Source organism: Macrobrachium rosenbergii, chromosome 57 (assembly GCF_040412425.1).
Source record: "Macrobrachium rosenbergii isolate ZJJX-2024 chromosome 57, ASM4041242v1, whole genome shotgun sequence".
In the NCBI taxonomy this organism is placed as follows: Eukaryota; Metazoa; Arthropoda; class Malacostraca; order Decapoda; family Palaemonidae; genus Macrobrachium; species Macrobrachium rosenbergii.
The window spans coordinates 13,415,395-13,435,394 of NC_089797.1; the positions used below are offsets into that span (position 1 = coordinate 13,415,395).

The 20,000-nt window shown below is 37.4% G+C and overlaps 1 protein-coding gene and 1 long non-coding RNA gene across 2 annotated transcripts in view; both read right to left on the reverse strand.

Moving 5' to 3' along the window:
• The window catches only part of LOC136836962 (chondroitin sulfate N-acetylgalactosaminyltransferase 1-like), a 551,976-nt gene that overhangs the window by 466,763 nt on the left and 65,213 nt on the right, over positions 1-20,000 (reverse strand). The window lies entirely within an intron of this gene.
• LOC136836924 (uncharacterized) overlaps positions 18,051-20,000 on the reverse strand; it is a 2,331-nt gene continuing 381 nt past the window's right edge. Inside the window, exons 1-3 of the long non-coding RNA XR_010852503.1 lie at positions 19,333-20,000; positions 19,226-19,301; positions 18,051-19,088 (exon numbers count right to left, since the gene is read on the reverse strand). The exon at positions 19,333-20,000 is cut by the window's right edge and continues 381 nt beyond it. This is a non-coding gene — a long non-coding RNA (uncharacterized lncRNA). The remainder of the gene's footprint in view (positions 19,089-19,225; positions 19,302-19,332) is intronic.

Here is a 20,000-nt window from a genome sequence, read left to right on the forward strand (position 1 = left end):
AAAGGTCTTCAAGACCCAGAAGTTAATCAATCAACGACATAAAATGCTCATTGAGTTTCGACATAGCACCAAAATCGAAACATGCAAAAATATATATGAACGAATGTGTTCTGTACAAAAACCAGCATCTGCCACGCTATCCATTCAATCTGAATAAAACAGTAAAATTGATTATTAACATAAAACAAGTAAAAAAGGAGCCGAAGATTTTTCGGTGCATTCGAGTTTTCTGTACATTGTATTATCAAAGCCACTGAAAATCGATCTACCTTTCGGTGGTCTCGGTATAATGGTGTATGAGCCGCAGCCCATGAAACGCTCAGCCAGCTGTGGTGGCCTGTATTGTCGCGTTGCCAGACGCACGATTATGGCTGAATTTAACTTTAAATAAAAAAAAAACACTGAGGCTAGAGGGCTGCAATTTGGTATGTTTGATGATTGGAAGGTGGTTGATCAACATACCAATTTGCAGCCCTCTAGCCTCAGTAGTATTTAAGATCTGAAGGCGGACAGAAAAAGTGTGGACAGGAAAAGTGCGGACGGACAGTCATCTCAATAGTTTTCTTTAACAGAAAACTAAAAAGCCACCACAAAGAACGATAACACTTATAACACATACCTTGGCAGGAAACAACTTGCAAAGGATCTGAGGCACCACACTCACCTGCAAAGGAAAGAAAATTCATGAAGTACAGAAATACGTAAAGTAGTGACTAATAGGTTAGCAAGAATGACAGGGTGGGCCAGAGTAATGAGATGGCCTGGTCACGCGGAAAGAATACAACTCTAATAAGTTAAGGCATGGGTTCTCAACCTGGAGCCATGACAAGAATTTATGGGGGCCACAGCACACTGTTCCAAATGATTTATTTCAAAAAATTTTTAGAAATAAGAATTTATATAAAATGCACCACTCTGTCTTGGCTGAAGACAAAATTTTTTTTTTCTAATTACCATATTGACAGTAATTTTTTAACTGTCAAGTTTGTAACAAATTTAGTTCTTTTAAAGCAAAGGTGTTTTCTTCATGGTCATTTTATTTATTTATTTATCTTATCCTTGTTTACCTCTTTTTTTTATTGGGGGGTTTGTGGAATTTTGGAGAAAAATGAAAGGGAGCCACAAGAAGGTTGAGAATTCACGAAGGGGGGAATGAAGTGAAAAAGGTTGAGAACCAGTGAGTTAAGAGAAAAGTATACAATTCTAATAGGTTAAAGGAAAAATATACAATTCTAATAGATTGCGGGAAGAGTATACAATTCTGATATGTCAGACTGCTTGATTTATAGGTTTCAGGCATACATGCCAAGCACTGGGGCAACTAAGGCCATTCAGCGGTGAAACGGAAATTGACAGTGAAAAGGTTTGGAAGGTGTAACAGGAAGAAAACCTCAAAGCAGTTGCACCATGACTCAATTGTTAGGAGAGGGTGGACAGTAAGATGGAAGACCGGGAATATGAACGGAGGTAGAGTAAAAGGAATGAAAGCAGTTGCAGCTAGGAGCTCAAGGGACGCTGCAAAGAACCTTAAGTAATGCCTACAGTGCACCGCATCAGGTGCACTGACGGCACTACCGCCCTACGGGATCTGATATGTTAGAGGGAAGCACGACAGGTGCTGGAGAGATGTCATGACAGAGGTTTTGGAAGGGCATCGATAAAGCTGAATGCCAAGTGAGAAGAGAATGAATACGGGGATTACATGTTATTGGCGAATTTTAAAAAAATCACGCCTCTTATTGTTCTGAAAATTTTCAGTGGAATTCTGTGTTAAACATATTATGACAAGCGCCTTCGAAAGACAAAATGTGGCTAATAATAATAATAATAATAATAATAATAATAATAATAATAATAATAATAATAATAACAATAATAATAATAATAATAATAATAATAATACTGTGACACTAAACAAACAACAATCAAGTTTGTAATTCTCTCAACCATACTCGTTTTTCACAATTTTTAATATAAATACCATAGCTTAGACGAACAGAGGAATATACAAATCGTTCTCCTGACTAAATATTTTGAGGAAGGAGAAAGAGTTGAGGATGAAGAACATGGAAAAACGCACGAAGGAAGGAGAGAATTGCGAAGAATGGCAGGAGACAAATAGTGTCTGGATGGGAAAAGATGAGCAAAGGAAAAGAAATAGGAGGAGGAGGAAGAGGAGGAAGACTGATGTAGGGAGATAAAAGTAAGTCAGACGAAGGGAGGACAGAATTATGGAAGAGTGTAGGTGTAGAGAGAGAGAGAGAGAGAGAGAGAGAGAGAGAGAGAGAGAGAGAGAGAGAGGAAGCAATAACGGATGGGGAGAAAAGAATGGCTCGATGGCCCTCTGTAATTGATATCTGGCCAATTTGGATGGCGTACCCACGAAAGCAACTTCCCACTTTTCCCATTTTTTTTTAAAGAATGTATTAAAATACTGAAACTGATATTCTGATTGCAATATTATGGACATTCAGATTATCTAAATACACTAAAAGCAAAGATAATTTTGCCGTTGTTTAAAAAAAAAAAAAAGAGCTTAAATCACCAAAATTGATAATAACAGATCTGACTCCTTAACTATGCTGCCTTGTTTTACTTCTTTGCCAACTGTTTTCGTGAAATGGCACCACCTGACAGCCATCTTCACTTCCTCTCTCTTATCTTGTCCTTTGCTCTCAGTCTTTTATTCATCTAACGCGTTATTACATCTTCACTTCTTCTATTTTATCTTTTTAACTTATATCACGAACAACCTCCCAGCACGACGAGAAAATTCAGTACAGCTCTATTCAGACAACACAAAAATATTAGCAATGTAAACAATGAAACCCAAGAATTATGTAAGAACACAATGCTAAATCAGCCAGATAGGGAGAATGACAACTCAACCGTGTTATACAAATGCTCATTTTTCTGCTCTTGTTTGTATTTTAGCTTCTTCTTTTTCTTCTTCAGTCGTTCGTTTTCTCACTAACTTTTCTTCTGTCGTTTGTTTTCTTTCTTATTTTTCCTCTTTTGTCCTTCCGCGATCGTAACTGCTTGACCCCGTTACCTTATCACCCCAACATTTTCTATAACTTCCCCCATTCCGTCAGCTGTAACGGTTGATAACCTACTATCAATCAATCAATCAATCAATCCCCAATGCCTTCAGAGACGGATCACTTCCCTGACAATGATAAAGGAGGTTGGAAAGAACTCAGCCAATTTACTGCTACAGCTAAACGGAAAAGGGATTCTGATCATCAATGATGAGACGGTAGGAAGAAGGCGGGAAGGGTGGGGTTTAAAGAAAGGAAGGATGTTGGCAAGAGGAGGAGGGAGGGGTTATTAAGAAAGGATGTTGTCAAGGGGAGGAGGGAGTTGTCAAGAAAGGAAGGATGTTGGCAGGAAAAGGAGGAAGGGGTTGTTAAGACAGGAAGAATTTTGGCAGGAGGAGGAGGGAGGGGTTGTCAAGAAAGGAATGATGTTGGCAGGAGGAGGAGGGAGGGGTTGTAAAGAAAGGAAGGATGTTGGCAGGAGAAGGCGGGAGGGATTGTCAAGGCAGAAAGGATATTGGCAAGAGGAGGAGGGGGGGTTCAAGAAGGGAAGAATGTAGGCAGGGAGGAGGGGGTTAAAGAAAGGATGTCGGCAGGAGGAGGGAGGATTGTAAAGAAAGGAAGGATGTTGGCAGGAGGGGGAGGGGGGGTTGTCAAGAAAGGAAGGATGTAAGCAGGAGGGGAGTTGTCAAGAGAGAAAAGTAGGAGGGAATAGAGGGGTGGAGGTCAGGAAAGGAAGGAATGCCGAGGGAAGAAGGAGGAAGGAAAAAAAGGTGGGGCAGAGTCAGGAAGGGTGGCAGACAGGAGTGGGGGGGGAAGAGGGTTAGGAAAGAAGAAGGGGGGAGGAGGCAAGTTGAGAAGAGGAAAAGAAAAGGTGAAAATAGTTGAGGAGGAGGAGGAAGAGGAATGGAGACAGGTGAGAAGGGGGTCAGGAGAAAAAAGGTAGTAACTCAGTCTAGATGGAGGGGATGACCAGGAAGAAAGGCAGACAGGAGGTGGACTTAGCAGAAGGAAGAAAGGCAGGTTGGGGGGGTGGGGAGGACACCGAGGAGAGGAGAGGAAAGAAAGAAATTCAACTAGGAGTCTGGAAAGAACAGATGAAGGAGGAGAGAAAGGCAGGTGAGAATGGGAATGAGGAGAGAGAGGAAGGAATACAAGCATTAGGAGCCTTGAAAAGAGAAAGAGAGGGAGAAGCAAGGAAGGAAGGTGGGATGGAAAGAAAGCAAGGAAAGAAGGAAGGAGGGAGAGAGATGGAGACTGAGGAGAGGAGAGAAAGGGAAGGAAGGAGAGCGTTCAGGTGAGGAAGGAAGACAGGCGGGTGGGGAAGGGGAGTTAAGGAAAAGTAGGAAGGAAGGAAGGAAGGTGGGTGGATGGGGGATAATGAGAGAAAGGGCGGAAGCAGTGGGAGGAAGGTGTGATTGACTGGTAAGGAAGAGGAGGGACAGGGGAAGGGAATGCTGTGATGAGAGGAGCTGCTGAACGATTTGTCCCAATTATTTAAGGCTGCAAGCTGAATTTCTCTCTCTCTCTCTCTCTCTCTCTCTCTCTCTCTCTCTCTCTCTCTCTCTCTCTCTCTCTGTGTGTGTGTGTGTGTGTGTGGATATGCGTGTGGGTCTGTCTCTTAAAAACGTACTGCTGCTATTTTGCTGTAAGTTATAAGTTAACCTTAGTTTAAACAGACCATTGAGCTGATTAACAGCTCTCCTAGGGCTGGCCCGAAGGATTAGATTTATTTAACGTGGCTAAGAACCAGTTGGTTACCTAGCAACGGGACCTACAGCTTATTGTGGAATCCGAACCACATCATGGCGAGAAATGAATTTCTATCACCAGAAATACATTCCTCTAATTCTTCATTGGCCGGTCGGAGAATCGAACGCTGGCCCAGCAGAGTTGCTGTAAGTTATGAGTGGCCAAACGACAAAGTCGGGAACTGCAGTTTCTCCCGCAGTTCGTCCCTATATTCGCCTATCTGCCAATCACTATTTCTGTCACACTTACCTTATCATCACATATATAACTACAAGGTTACAGGGATTTCTGGAAAACTTGGTACGAAGTTCATCACGCATATATTTCCATGACGGGAGATCGCCTGTTGGCCTCGGTACAATATCGTAATCTTCACCATAATAATCAGAATGCACGCAATATACTCTTTAAATTTGGCAATCAAGCCTCACTTAAGTGTATTTTTCCCCTCCCTCTGTTCGTGTGTTTGCGTGTCCATCACCGGGCCTGTTGCCATCCTCCTAAACTGGGGGGGATTTTTGGCAACCGTGGTAGAAACTTACACCATCTTGCATAGATAAGCACGAAGGGAGTGTCTGTCGAGTTATCAGGAGATTTTGGGACTGCACGCTTGGCATGCAAATTCCTCTCATGAATTTTTACCCTATATTTATCCATCTGTCTGTGTGTCCGTCAGTCTGGTTGCCACTGGATCACTGAGAGAGAGAGAGAGAGAGAGAGAGAGAGAGAGAGAGAGAGAGAGAGAGAGAGAGAGAGATTTGAAACATAAGACTATACGGGTTCGTTTGCTCAGACGTAAATAAAACGTTGCACCAGAATGTATAAAATATTTCATCGGAGCCTATTTCGCGTGCTCCTTAAAACTCTTGAATAATACTGTTCATTTGCGCTCGCTGTCTCTCGCTTAAAGCACCAATTTGTTAATCCGTCCTAACGCTTTTTCGATTTGCACAATGACGTAAGAGAGTATCGCTTTAACAAATCCTATTACCCAATGGGGATACGCTCTACTATTTTGTGCAAAAGGCTTCAGGATTTAAGATGAGGTAAGCCATTACATTCTTCTATGGTCTCCTGTTTGCTGTCTACAGCACTAGAGCAATAAGTTGGAAAATACAGGCTGATTCATACTATACCATCACGTCACCGACACATCACGTCACGTCACCGTCCCATCAGCCGTGCCTTTACTCACACTATCCATCACAATCCCGTTCAGTTCGTGCCCAACCTCGGCGACTCTCAGTAAGAAACTTGCATAAGCACCGTCACGTCACGTCACGTCACGTCAAAATATTCCTTCCAAGAAAACGTGTCTTGATGTGACGGTGGATGCCGTGTGCATGATGGTGACGTGACGTGATGGTGTGAACAAGTCCATTTGATTGCATGCAAGAAATTCTCACGTACTCTGACGTGACGTGATGTGTTGGTGACGTGACGTTATAATGTGAATCAGCCTTAATTATCATCCCCAAGATATAAATATCATCTATACCCCAAACTCTCCAGAAACGGACACGTTCATTTATCGCTGAATGAAGAGTGAGATTTACTGCAATCCACATTCGCTGATATAATAAATTCTCTGTCCCATTTCCTCTCATAAAAGGTGAGCTAAAAGCTAAGGAAGATAACACATCCCCTTCAATCAGGAATCTCATTAACCTAAATGTCAATTCATATCGATTCTCTCCCGGTAATAATTACAATCAGATGTTGGCGCCCCACATTTCTAATGGACCAAAAATCAATGGAAAGCAGGGAGTCTGCGATTACTTACAATGCGCTGCAAATAGTATTTCTTCGCACCTGGAAGAGCTTTAGAAGAATAGCATTATCAAAAATACCCGTTGTGACTAATTACAGTTCATACAATCACTATAAGGGCATTATGAATATCAAGTGTCCACAATCGGCAAACCTTTTGAAAATACTAATTTCAAAGGACACTTCTAAGTGCTCTTAATTCCTATAACCTACTGCTCATCAAAAACATCCTAGTTGATGGCAATGGTAAAATCTAGCGGTAATTTAGAACAATTTCCAACAATCACTCTTACTTAAGACGTCCATCTCAAATCCCGGTCAGGGCCAGCAGTCATTCACTTTACATCTAGGGCAAGGAACAGCTTCAAGAAAAGTTGCATCATCTCATTTGTGTCTTATCGCTTTGACAAGATCATTGCCCAGTAAACCAGTAAACTAAAAACAACTAGGGTGAGATTCTAGAACGCTGCCCTTGTGGGACACCGAATTTGACAATTATTGACTTCCTGAGACCGCATGCAACAATTACTCTCTGCCTCTTGTTACTGAATGAGATCTAGACCACGGCCTCCAACACCTTGGGGTAAAGTTATGAGGCCTATTTAAGCGAGCCTAACGGTCAAACGCAAAAGGTCAGTGGAAGTTAATGGTCGACTTTACCTGCATTTATTTGCAACCCAGTTCCTTTCCGATCACTGACTTATAATTCATCAAATATCTCACATGAAATAATGTGTATCAGAAATGGTGTCTGTAACACCTGATAATTAGCCTAAGAAGAGTAAACCACTAATGGAGTAGTTGATGTTAGTTAACCTAACAGGATACTCAATCCTATATGAAAACCCAAGTTTTGTTTCAAATTAGACCAGATAGTTGTGCTGTGAAATGAAGCAAAGGAAATTTTAAAAACTCATTAATATTTTCATTGGTTCCGCATTTACAAATGTTCTGATATCCAATGACATTTAAAACATATTAAGTGTTAGTAGTGACAGAGAAAGACCTGCATCCCACTATCCTCTGAAAAATATTATAGAACAAAGACCTGGACAATGAGGTAATATGTAACAATAACAGCAACTACAAAATGCAACGAGAAAGAGGAAAGGAAGAAATGATACAAGGAGGAGGAGGAGGAGGAGGGAGAGAGAGAGAGAGAGAGAGAGAGAGAGAGAGAGAGAGAGAGAGAGAGAGAGAGAGAGAGAGAGAGAAACATACAGAAAAAAGAGATAAGTAATAAACACCCGAATGAATTCACGTTCAGAGAGAGAGAGAGAGAGAGAGAGAGAGAGAGAGAGAGAGAGAGAGAGAGAAGGAAGGAAGGATCATACGGAGAAAAGAAAAAATATCAACGACCCAATTGAGCTCACAAGATAAATTGTAATTTATCTCCACGAGGAAACTTTCTATTGCATCCATTTATTGGAGCTGAGGCCAAATTGGGACTGATAATTCGATTGCAATCTCAAGGACAATTAGATGACCTGCAAATTTCAAGATAATTGGCGGTCTTGATATGAATCACTGAGCACGAAAAGAAACAAGTAAAAAATCCGCCGAAGTTTCTTCAGCACAATCGAGTTTTCTGCACAGCTTATAATCAAGGCCACCGAAAATAGATCTATCTTTCGGTGGTCTAGGTAGAATGCTGTATGAGCCGCGGTCCAAGAATCTTTAACCACGGTCCGGTGGTGGCCTGTCCTATATTATTGCCAGATGCACGATATGAGCCGCGGTCCATGAATCTTTAACCACGGTCCGGTGGTGGCATGTCCTATACTATTGCCAGATGCACGATTATGGCTAACTTTAACCTTCAATAAAATAAAAACTACTGAGGCTAGATGGCTGCAATTTGGCATGTTTGATGATTGGAGGGTGGATGATTAGCATGCCAAATTGGAGCCCTCTAGCCTCAGTAGTTTTAAGATCTGAGGGCGGACAGACAGACAAAGCCGTCACAATAGTTTTCTTTTACATAAAACTAAAAATGGAGTGAAGAGCAAGACGTTGTATATATCGCCAAATTTAACAATAACGGACCTTCCTCCGCTCCTCTGTCACAATTTGCATGTTTCCCATAAAAGGAGACCATCTAACAGCTGGTTTTCATTATCTTATTCATTCTTCTTACATTATGAACCACGGAAAATGTTCCGGAAGAACACAATATTGAATTAGCCATGGAGGAACAACGACAACTCAAGCACGCAAAGAAAAATCATTCTTATTTTTCTTACATTCTGAACCTCCAAAAATGTTCCTGAAGAACACAATATTGAATCAGTCATGGAGAGAAGAATGACAACTCTCGCACGTAAAGCAAAATCATTTTTATATTTCTTACATTCTGAACCTCCAAAAATGTTCCTGAAGAACACAATATTGAATCAGTCATGGAGAAAGAAGACAACTCTAGCACGTAAAGCAAAATCATTTTCATTTTTCTTACATTCTGAACCTTGAAAAATGTTCCTGAAGAACACAATATTGAATCAGTCATGGAGAGAAGAATGACAATTCTAGCACGCAGAGCAAAATCATTTTCATTTTCCTTACATTCTGAACCTTGAAAAATGTTCCTGAAGAACACAATATTAATTAGCCATGGAGGAACAACGACAACTCTAGCACGCAAAGCAAAATCATTTTCATTTTTCTTACATTCTGAACCTTGAAAAATATTCCTGAAGAACACAATATTGAATTAGCCATCGAGGAACAACGACAACTCTAGCACGTGAAGCAGAATCATTTTTATTTTTCTTACATTCTGAACCATGAAGAATGTTCCTGAAGAACACAATATTGAATCAGTCATGGAGAAAGAATGACAACTCTAGCACGTAATGCCAAATACTTGTTTTTATTCTCCTTACATTATGAACCATGGAAAATGTTCCTGAAGAACAACAGTATTGAATTAGACATAGAGAAAGAATGACAGCTCTGGAACGTAATGCTAAATAATTGTTTTTATTTTTCTCACATTACGAGCCATGACAAGTGTTCCTGAAGAACACAATACTGAATTAACCATTTTTATTTTTGTTCCCCTTTTTCATTTTTTTGATTCCTCTTCTATTCCACTTTCGTAACTGCTGGAATCAATTATCTTCATCTTACCACCATTCTTCCACTCCCCGACCCAAGCATTACCTGTACCACTCCATTAATTCCCCCTCCCCTCCCACCCACAGCAACCCACCTCCAGAGGCGATCCCTTCCACAGCAATGATAAAGGAGGTTGGAGAGAACTCGGCCAATTTACTGCTACGGCAAAACGGAGGAAAAAGATTCTCTTTACAATTATATGATGACACGGAAGGAGGCAGGGGGATGTCGGGAGGGGGGAATAGGAGGGGGGAGGGAAAGGGAAGGTAGAGAAGGGGGCGGCAAGGCATATCTGAGGATTGGTAGGGAAGAAGTGGGTAGGCTGATATAAATGGGAGGAGAGGGCTGCTTATAATAATAATTCAAACAGTATTGTGTGGTAGGGAATCTCTCTCTCTCTCTCTCTCTCTCTCTCTCTCTCTCTCTCTCTCTCTCAATTGTATCGTAACACTTTTACAAAGCTTTGCTATTATTATACGTCTATTTTATCACATGATTCGGATCAATCATAATTATTTTTATTTAGGTAAATGCTTTACGTATAAATTTGTGATCAGAAAGGTCTTCATGTGCAGGCATCGGTGTAAATATATATATATATATATATATATATATATATATATATATATATATATATATATTTATATATATACATATACATATATGGACATAGACTATTAATATTTACACAAATGTATATATATATATGTATATATATATATATATATATATATATATATATATATATATATATATATATATATATATATATATATATATATATATAGTTTGTGTAAATATTAATATATATATCCATATATATATATATATATATATATATATATATATATATATATATATATAGAGAGAGAGAGAGAGAGAGAGAGAGAGAGAGAGAGAGATGCAGTGACCTGCATAAAATAGATTTCAGAACGGGAAATGACTCGCAAAAGACCCACTGGATGAGAAGTGGACTCAGGCAATTGCAAGAATCCCAGAGAGAGAGAGAGAGAGAGAGAGAGAGAGAGAGAGAGAGAGAGAGAGAGAGAGAGAGAGAGAGAGAACGAAGTTAATGAGCGAAAGCAAAAAGCATTTCCGCCAAGGCAGTAATCAGTGAGCCGTAATATGTCATACCACAAAACAGGCTGCAAGGAAATGAGTTGAACGAGCTGCTTGGAAAAGGGAGATGAAAAATCCAAATGGCTGGATAAAATAGGTCTTCTGGGGAAAATAGGTCTTCTGAGGCCTAGATATAAGTGTTTCGAGAAATCAGGAGATGAAGACAGTCTCCCAATCCAGCTGATAATAGTGATATTGAATATGTTCCCATCTATCATTTTGTTAAGATATTACAATACAAAATAGACTAGAATTTGGGCCAGAGGCCATGACCTGGGACTTATGAGGCCATTCAGCGCTGAAACAGAAATTGAGAATAGAAATCTTTTAAAGATGTAATAGGAGGAAAACCTCGCATTTGCACTGTAAATCAATTATCAGGAGAAGGTGGAAAGTAAGATGGAAGAAAGAGAATATGAACGGAGGTACAGTTAAAGGAATGAAAGGGGTTGCAGTAGGTGCCGAAGGGGTGTTGCAGAGAGCCTTAAGTAATGACTACAGTCCACCGCATGAGGTGTACCGGCGGCACTACCCCCTACGGGGTTTATCAAGATATTAATGATAGATATAATACTAATAATAATAAACTTGTCACGGCGTCACATTGCTAACTTGAATAGAAGCTTCGATGAATACTAATATTTACATATATACATTTATCCTTTTTTAAGATAATAATAATAATAATAATAATAATAATAATAATAATAATAATAATAATAATAATAATAATAATAATAATAATAATAATAATAAAACACAATAAAAACACCAACTAACTCTTAAAGAACAGAAGCTAATGATAAGAAACCTGATTAATAATAACATTTATAAAAAACTAACCAATCCTTTAAGATAATAATAAAAATAATAATACTAATAAGAAACCTGTCACGGTGTCACACAGGTAAGTCGAGCAGAAGCTTCAATTAGTAGTAATATTTACACCCACAATCCATCAGTTTTAAAAGACAATAATAATAATAATAATAATAATAATAATAATAATAATAATAATAATAATAATAATAATAATAATAAGCTTGTCATGTTGTTACGCACCTAACCCGAACAGTAACTTCAGTTAGTAGTAATTTTTACACACACACGTCTATCAATTTTTTAATACAACAACAATAATAATAATAATAATAATAATAATAATAATAATAATAATAATAATAATAATAATAATAATAACAATAATAAGCACGTCATGGTGTCACACAGCTAAGTCGAATAAGAGCCTCGACTAAAAGTAATATTCACATAAGCAAATCTAACAGTTTTTCAAGACAATACTAATTAAATTAATACTAATATTAATAATTTCTTGGTGTGACGCAGCTAACCCGAATAGAATCTTCGTTCGCAGGTTGCTATGTGGAAGCACTTGCCAAGCCGTCAGTTTATCAGCTGCGCTCTGCATCTTCAACTGCTTTGAGTGCTTTCCAACGGCTGGGTAAGCGCATTGAGGGTGCATTTTAAGATGTTCGTCATACGCCACCCCTCGTCTACGACTCAGTACATTTTAACAACTTATAACCTATTGTGTATTTTACTTTATTTGTATTTATACACTTCGTCTATGACTCAGTAACAATTAACAACTTATAATGTATTGTATATTTTACTTTATTTGCATTTATACATCTAGTCTGTGACTCAGTAAAAATTAACAACTTATAACTTATTGTATATTTTACTTTATTTGCATTTATACATCTTGTCTGTGACTCAGTAAAAATTAACAACTTATAACCTATTGTACATTTTATTTTATTTGCATTTTTACACTTCGTCTATGACTCAGTAACAATTAACAACTTATAATGTATTGTATATTTTACTTTATTTGCATTTATACACTTCGTCTACGACTCGGTAAAAATTAACAACTTATAACCTATTGTGTGTTTTACTTTATTTGTATTTGTACACTTCGTCTATGACTCAATAACAATTAACAACTTACAATGTATTGTATATTTTACTTTATTTGTATTTATACACTTCGTCTACGACTCTGTAAAAATTAACAACTTATAACCTGTTGTATATTTTATTTTACTTGCATTTATACACTTCGTCTACGAACTCGGTAAAAATTAACAACTTATAGCCTATTGTATATTTTTCTTTACTTGCATATATAAACTTCGTCTACTAACTCGGTAAAAATTAACAACTTATAACCTATTGTATATTTTACTTTATTTGCATTTATACACTTCGTCTATGACTCAGTAAAATTTAACAACTTATAATGTATTGTATATTTTACTTTATTTGCATTTATACATCTAGTCTGTGACTCAGTAAAAATTAACAACTTATAACTTATTGTATATTTTACTTTATTTGCATTTATACACTTCGTCTATGACTCAGTAAAAATTAACAACTTATAACCCATTGTACATTTTACTTTATTTGCATTTATACACTTCGTCTACGGCTCAGTTACAATTAACAACTTATAATGTATTGTATATTTTACTTTATTTGCATTTATACATCTAGTCTGTGACTCAGTAAAAAATTAACAACTTATAACCTATTGAATATTTTCCTTTCTTTGCATTTATACACTTCGTCTACGACTCGGTAAAAATTAACAACTTATAACCTACTGTTTATTTTACTATATTAGCATATATACTCTTAATCTACAACTCAGTAAACATTAACAATGTATACCGTATTATCTTTTATTTTATTTGGTTTACATTTATATTGCATTCTGTAAAGAATCACTGTTTCGTCTATATATGAATTATTGTTCTTCTCCCCTAAACGCCCTTCTCCCCCTCCCCCCCCACCAAAAAATACTTACATTAGCTATCACTGAAACCTCTGTGTTTTACTTTCATGGGAAATACGATGTAAAGATATTAACATCGATTGAAATGTCAACATAATTCATAAGAATTCCCCGTAAGGACGTGGTGCCGTCAGTGCACCTCACGCAGTGCACTGTAGGCATCACTTAACGTTATTTGCGGCGTTCCTTTGGCCGTTAGCTGCAACCTCTTTCATTCCTTTGACCGTACCTCCGTTCATATTCTCTCTCTTCCGTCTTAATTTCCATCCTCTCCTAACAACTGTTCCATAGTGCAACTGCGAGGTTTTCCTCCTACTACACCTTTTAAACCTTTTAACTCTCAATTTCCCTTTCAGCGCTGAATGACCTCGCAGGTCCCAACGCTCGGCCTTTTATCTAAATCTTATATTCCATCCCATTCAGAAGAATCACCTTGAAAAGAAAGCAAGTAGAAGAATATATTAAACAGAAAAGAAGAAAAAAGGATAATGAGAATGATAGAAGAAAAATACAAAAGAGAAAAACTAAGAGCAAAATCGTTTCCACGTATCCAGACCACAGTTACGTAATGCTTTATTTCAGTTTTCATTCATTCTTTTTCCCATAATGGATCACAGCGTGATTGCAAAGTTTTGCTTCCTCGGTCTTTTTAAAAAATGATGAAACGGTATTACAAGAGCGCACGATGACATAAATTGCATTATTAAGGATTACATGAGAGAGAGAGAGAGAGAGAGAGAGAGAGAGAGAGAGAGAGAGAGAGAGAGAGAGAGAAATATCTCATGAATGGATTCAATCCAGTCAAGGCCCTGAAGTATTGATGATATACGTAACTGACGGTGCTATAAATACTCATGCCTTACATATTTTCTCTCTCTCTCTCTCTCTCTCTCTCTCTCTCTCTCTCTCTCGTCACACCCTAAATGCGACCTACACCAGTCAACTTACTTCTAAATACTTAATTCTCTGTTTAGATCAAAAGAGGCACGGGGGATTTATATTATTCATTTGGGTAAAGCTGTGCTGTTTTGCTAAAAGGCATCAGAGTTAATCTGAATACTGACCATTACAGTTATCTGTGGTGAACCTTTTAATCCCAAAAGTCGATGAAAAACAAAGTGAGAAAAGCTATTACGGTATTGACAAAGTAAAGGTCATATCATTGCAACAGACAACTCACCATATACAAAAGCGCTTTCATTTACCCTCCAGAAAACGAGCGAAAGTTTAATACCTAAATAATAATAAAGATTTGACAAAACTGATGTCGTGAGGTGATTCAGCATTCTCCAGTTACAGCTAATAATGGAATTGAACGATATCATCAGCGCTCAGCGCCAGTGAATTTTCTGATGAATGTCTTGAATTTTTTTCTTTATCAAAAATCAGTTGGGACCGTTCAGAGGACCGTTAAATTACATCTAGCCAACTACAGATTTAGTCAGCCATCAGACTTTACTCCCATGTTTTAAGATCGGTTATCTTTTGATAGAACAGATATTTTCGAAAATACAGTGAACATAATACACAAATCAAAAGTCTCGTGGAAATAGTTTCCTTTGTGCTTTTCGTTATTTTGCGCTTTTCAAAGAAGTACAGATTACAATTTCACCCAGAGGTAAATTTCCTAGGGCCTGGTCTGTCGATACAGAATGAAACACCCAGCTTACACTTTGGAATGCAAATCGAACCCACGATCAAGTCCACTGAGAGTTTCAACTTGTATCAAATGGAACCAGTTTCACCGATATTCTTCTAAGTAATTCCCCTAAATCTACTGTCTTCAAGTTATCATCCAAGTTATGAGTTATTAGAGAAGACGATATCTAAGAATATGAAATTTTTTCCTCATCATAATGACTGCGGATTAAGAGATGACAAGAATGAACATTTCTCTCTAAAACTAAAGTCTTGTTGCACCCAAAAACTCCCTCTTGCAAACACTACAGATCAGTGATGTGCAAAACACATCAACAATTTGCTGTAGTTTTATTCCAAAATTTGGAGAGACTTTCAACCCAGAAGTAAAAAAAAAAATTATAGTTTTTACTTGTTTCCGAGTGACAGGGGTTTTATAAATCAAATAACATCCAAAGGAATTTTGCAGCAAACAAAAATTCTTTCTCGCTATCTGTCTACATGAAAGAAAACACATTAGGAAAAATGGGAAAGAAGACGGCTGCTCTAGACGGCACTGCGGTCTCATCAAGCGAGGAGCTTGCGTCAAGCCGAGATATTTATGAACGAAAAAAAAAATCGGAATGTCTTATTTCTCTTCATTTCCTGATTTTTTTCTTCGCAAACGGCCACGCTAGATTCAAACAGCTCTGCCAGACTTGGTGTTCTTAGCATGTACTACAATTTGTAGTACTTAATGCCTCAGAGGAATCTCCTTATGGGAACACTACATCCCTAAGGCGACATAAGTTGTGGTTCTGTAATTTTTTTTCCTAAAAAAAACCCGGTCACTCTAGGGCGTCATTATCATTATAATTATCATTATTAATATTAATTGTAGTCCTATTAGTGCTACTCTCTGTACTACCGTTTCTCAAGTCATTAATTTAAGAGCAAGAAAGCAATGCTGATAGGATATTTAGATGCTGTTAGGATATTTAGATAAATACATATATATAGTTATGTAAAATATATAATTATTTATATATATATATATATATATTATATACACTGTATATATATATATATATATATATATATATATATATATATATATATATATATATATATATATATATATATATTATCAAGTGTTAGCATCAGACGAAGATCAGTCATTCCGGAATACCATTATGCCTTAACGTCATACACAATCTTTTTGTGCAATAATTGCATTCATTATCATAACCCACATAATCTCTTAGCATCAATACTCCTGATAAAGGAAATACTACTGAGTGTGAAAGCAAATAATGTTCACAAATAAAGTTCCGGAAAAAAAAAGGTCAGCGCTGTAATTATAGACATAATATAAATAATACCAGTAATGAAAAATGCCGCTACAAACGCGCCAAAAATGACTTTAATGGCGTAAACGCTCTGCACGTAAAAACAATTCCTTCAGGTCATGATAAAAATGACTAAACAGTGCCCAGAACTATCGTGACGACATCACAAATTGCTGTAATCACTACAAAAAGATGTAATGGAAGAAAAGAGACTCTGCAGTCACTATTATGAATCTTTTAAACATCAAGAGCTCATTCACTATCCCTGAGGAAAGACATCACGATAATAAACAAATAAAAAATGCGCCGACAGTTTCTTCGGAGCAAACGAGTTTTCTGAGCAGCCGCTACAGCGTATAATCAAGGCCACCGAAAATATATCTATCTTTCGGTGGTCTCGGTGTAATGCTGTATTAGCCGCGGCTCATGAAACTTTAACCACCGCCAGGTGGTGGCCTATCCTATATTGTTGCCAGACTCACCATTATGGTTAAATTTAACCTTAAAATAAAAACTACTGAGGCTAGAGGGCTGCAATTTGGTATGTTTGATGACTGGAGGGTGGATGATCAACATACCAATTTGCAGCCCTCTATCCTCTGTAGTTTTTAAGATCTGAAGGCGGACAGAAAAAGTGCGGACGGACACACAAAACCACCACAATAGTTTTCTGTTGCAGAAAACTAAAAAGGATTCGTCGGCATTCGATTAAAACCTAAATAACATCTTTATTTTGACTTCAGTCACCTCACATCAAATATCGTCTACCGAAGTACAGCAACTTCTAAACACCAATATGATTAACGTGGGAAATAAAAAATAATAAGATCCTTTCTCCTAACAGTAAATGAAGAACAATCAGATATTTTGCCTAATTAGAAGAGAATGCAACGTCAATGTTCCATCAACTCACACTGCTTTCATCATATCTTGGAGATTAAACATTCATTTCGGCTATGATGACTGCAACAAATCTTCTGAATACTTCAGTACATTATAAACACCCTGCTGGAATAACACGTCATATCTTTCAACTATATAAGTAATAAACGCCATAACTCTGAAGAGGCAGTCCAACTAATGCGTACTAAGTACAAGAAACATTTGGAGGTCGTTTTTAAATCATGGTTAGATTTTGAGTAATCAGAATTCATAGTTCTCTCTTCTTCTCCTTAAAAAAATTTATCGGAACGAACCCTAATCTGGCAGAAAGTGGATATCCTGTATCTGTGTGGAATCGATATAATAATAATAATAATAATAATAATAATAATAATAATAATAATAATAATAAAATAAAATCAACAGCTATGAATGGGAGACATTGAACAGGGAAATTGAACATATTCCCTAAAGTCCTCTGTTTAGATTTATTTTTAAATATATTTGTACCCATACATAACTGTGGATTTGTTTCTCCATTTCAACACTCATGCTACTGTGAGTATTCTTTAATAATAATAATAATAATAATAATAATAATAATAATAGTGAGTCCCTAAATATCAAGACAATGCACACCGATACATCTTTTACGTAACACCGTTAGTCTACGCGGAAAACATTCTACTTTCGGACATGGCGTCGTCGAGTCCGGGGCTAGCCTCTCTCACCATTAACACCTACGTAAACGTGTAAAAATGAAGTTCCTTGGTCTCACTCTGGGTCTGCTGTCTAGACCTTTTCTAGCGTGACAGCAAGTTTTAAAAGTCATGGGTAGCCAAGCAAGACTAATAAGGACACTACAAATAAAGCATCTCGCAAATTCGTAATACACGTTCTCCTCCATTCTCATAAGAACGTAAAAGCTTGCGTAGGATTTTAGCTGCTAAACCAAAGGATCTCTATTTGAATAAGCAAAAGAATATGCAAGTAGTTGTCCGGAAGAAGTAACCTGGAGGAAGAAAAAGTGAGAGGGAGAAGGAATTTAAAGAGAAAGGATAAGAAGAAGTACTAAGTGGCAGGGAAGAGTTATGGAAAAGGGAAGGAAGGAGAGAAATATAGAATTTGGGAAGAGATGGGCAAGGTTTCGAGAAGGCAGACTGGGGTAGGGAAGTACATGGAAGCAAAGAGGATGGATGGAAGAAGAAGAAGAGCGGGATAGAAGAAGAAGTCGTAATCGAAGAAGATTACAAAATACAACTAGATGACCCTCACCTGCTGCCCAGAAAAAAAATTCTTTTTCCCTCTTGAATTTTAAAGTATTATGTCAAATTGAGAATGATACTATGATTGCAATCTCGAGACAATTAGCTTTCCACTAATGTAAAGATAATGGAATATCTTGAGTACGAACAGAGAGCAAAATAAAACCTGAGCTGAAACTCGTGTTCTAATCTTAAGGACAGGAGGTCGTATAAATCACCCAAATAGACCATAACGGATCTTCCTCTCCTGCTTCGTCGTAATTTGTTTGTTTACCCACAGCTCCAGGAAAGGGAACCACCTGAGAGCCTTTTTCCTTTCTTTCCACCTGGGAGGATGTTTTTTCTTTCTTTCAACCTGAGAGCCTTTTTCTTTTTTCCACATGAGAGCCTTTTTTTTTTTTACACCTGAGAGCCTTTTTTTTTTTCTTTCCACCTGAGAGCCTTTTTTTTCTTTCTTTCCACCTGAGAGACTGTTTTTTTCCTTCTTTCTACCTGACAGCCTTTTTTCTTTCTTTCCACATGAGCCTTTTTTCTTTTTACACCTGAGAGCCTTATTTTTTCTTTCCACCTGAGTGCCTTTTTTTTTTCTTTCTTTCCACCTGAGTGCCTTTTTTTTTCTTTCTTTCCACCTGAGAGACTGTTTTTTCCTTCTTTCTAACTGAGAGCCTTTTTTCTTTCTTTCCACCTGAGAGCCTTTTTTCTCTTTCCACCTGAGAGCCTTTTTTTCTTTCTTTCCACCTGAGTCTTCTTATTCTTTCTTCTTAAGCCTTTTATTTACCCCTCTTTATTTAATATCATGAACCGCTTCAAAAGAAAACCTCAACAGCATATAGAATTAAGCATGAAAAATAATCAAGAAAACATTAAGAGACCACTGGGGCAGAATGACAACTCTGGCATGTAAGATGAATGTTCCACTTTTTATTTCATTATAATAACACGAACCTCTTCAAACGAAAACCTCACCAGCATACAGCATCAAAAAAAAAAAAAAAGTCAAGAACACATTGATAAACACCCATTCGAAGGAGAACGAAAATTCTGGGTTAATATAAATGTTTTATTTTTTAATTTTTTATTATACCTAAATTCCACTGTCGTAACTGATAGAACCTTCCCGTTACCACCCACCTTCTACCAGTCCCTGACCCCGACCACCTGAGCTGAATCACCTCCACAGAGGGTTGGTAAGAACACCAAAATAATCGTACAGCAAAACGGAAAAGAAAGAAAGAAAGAAAGATTCTGCTCATAAAGGATAACAAGG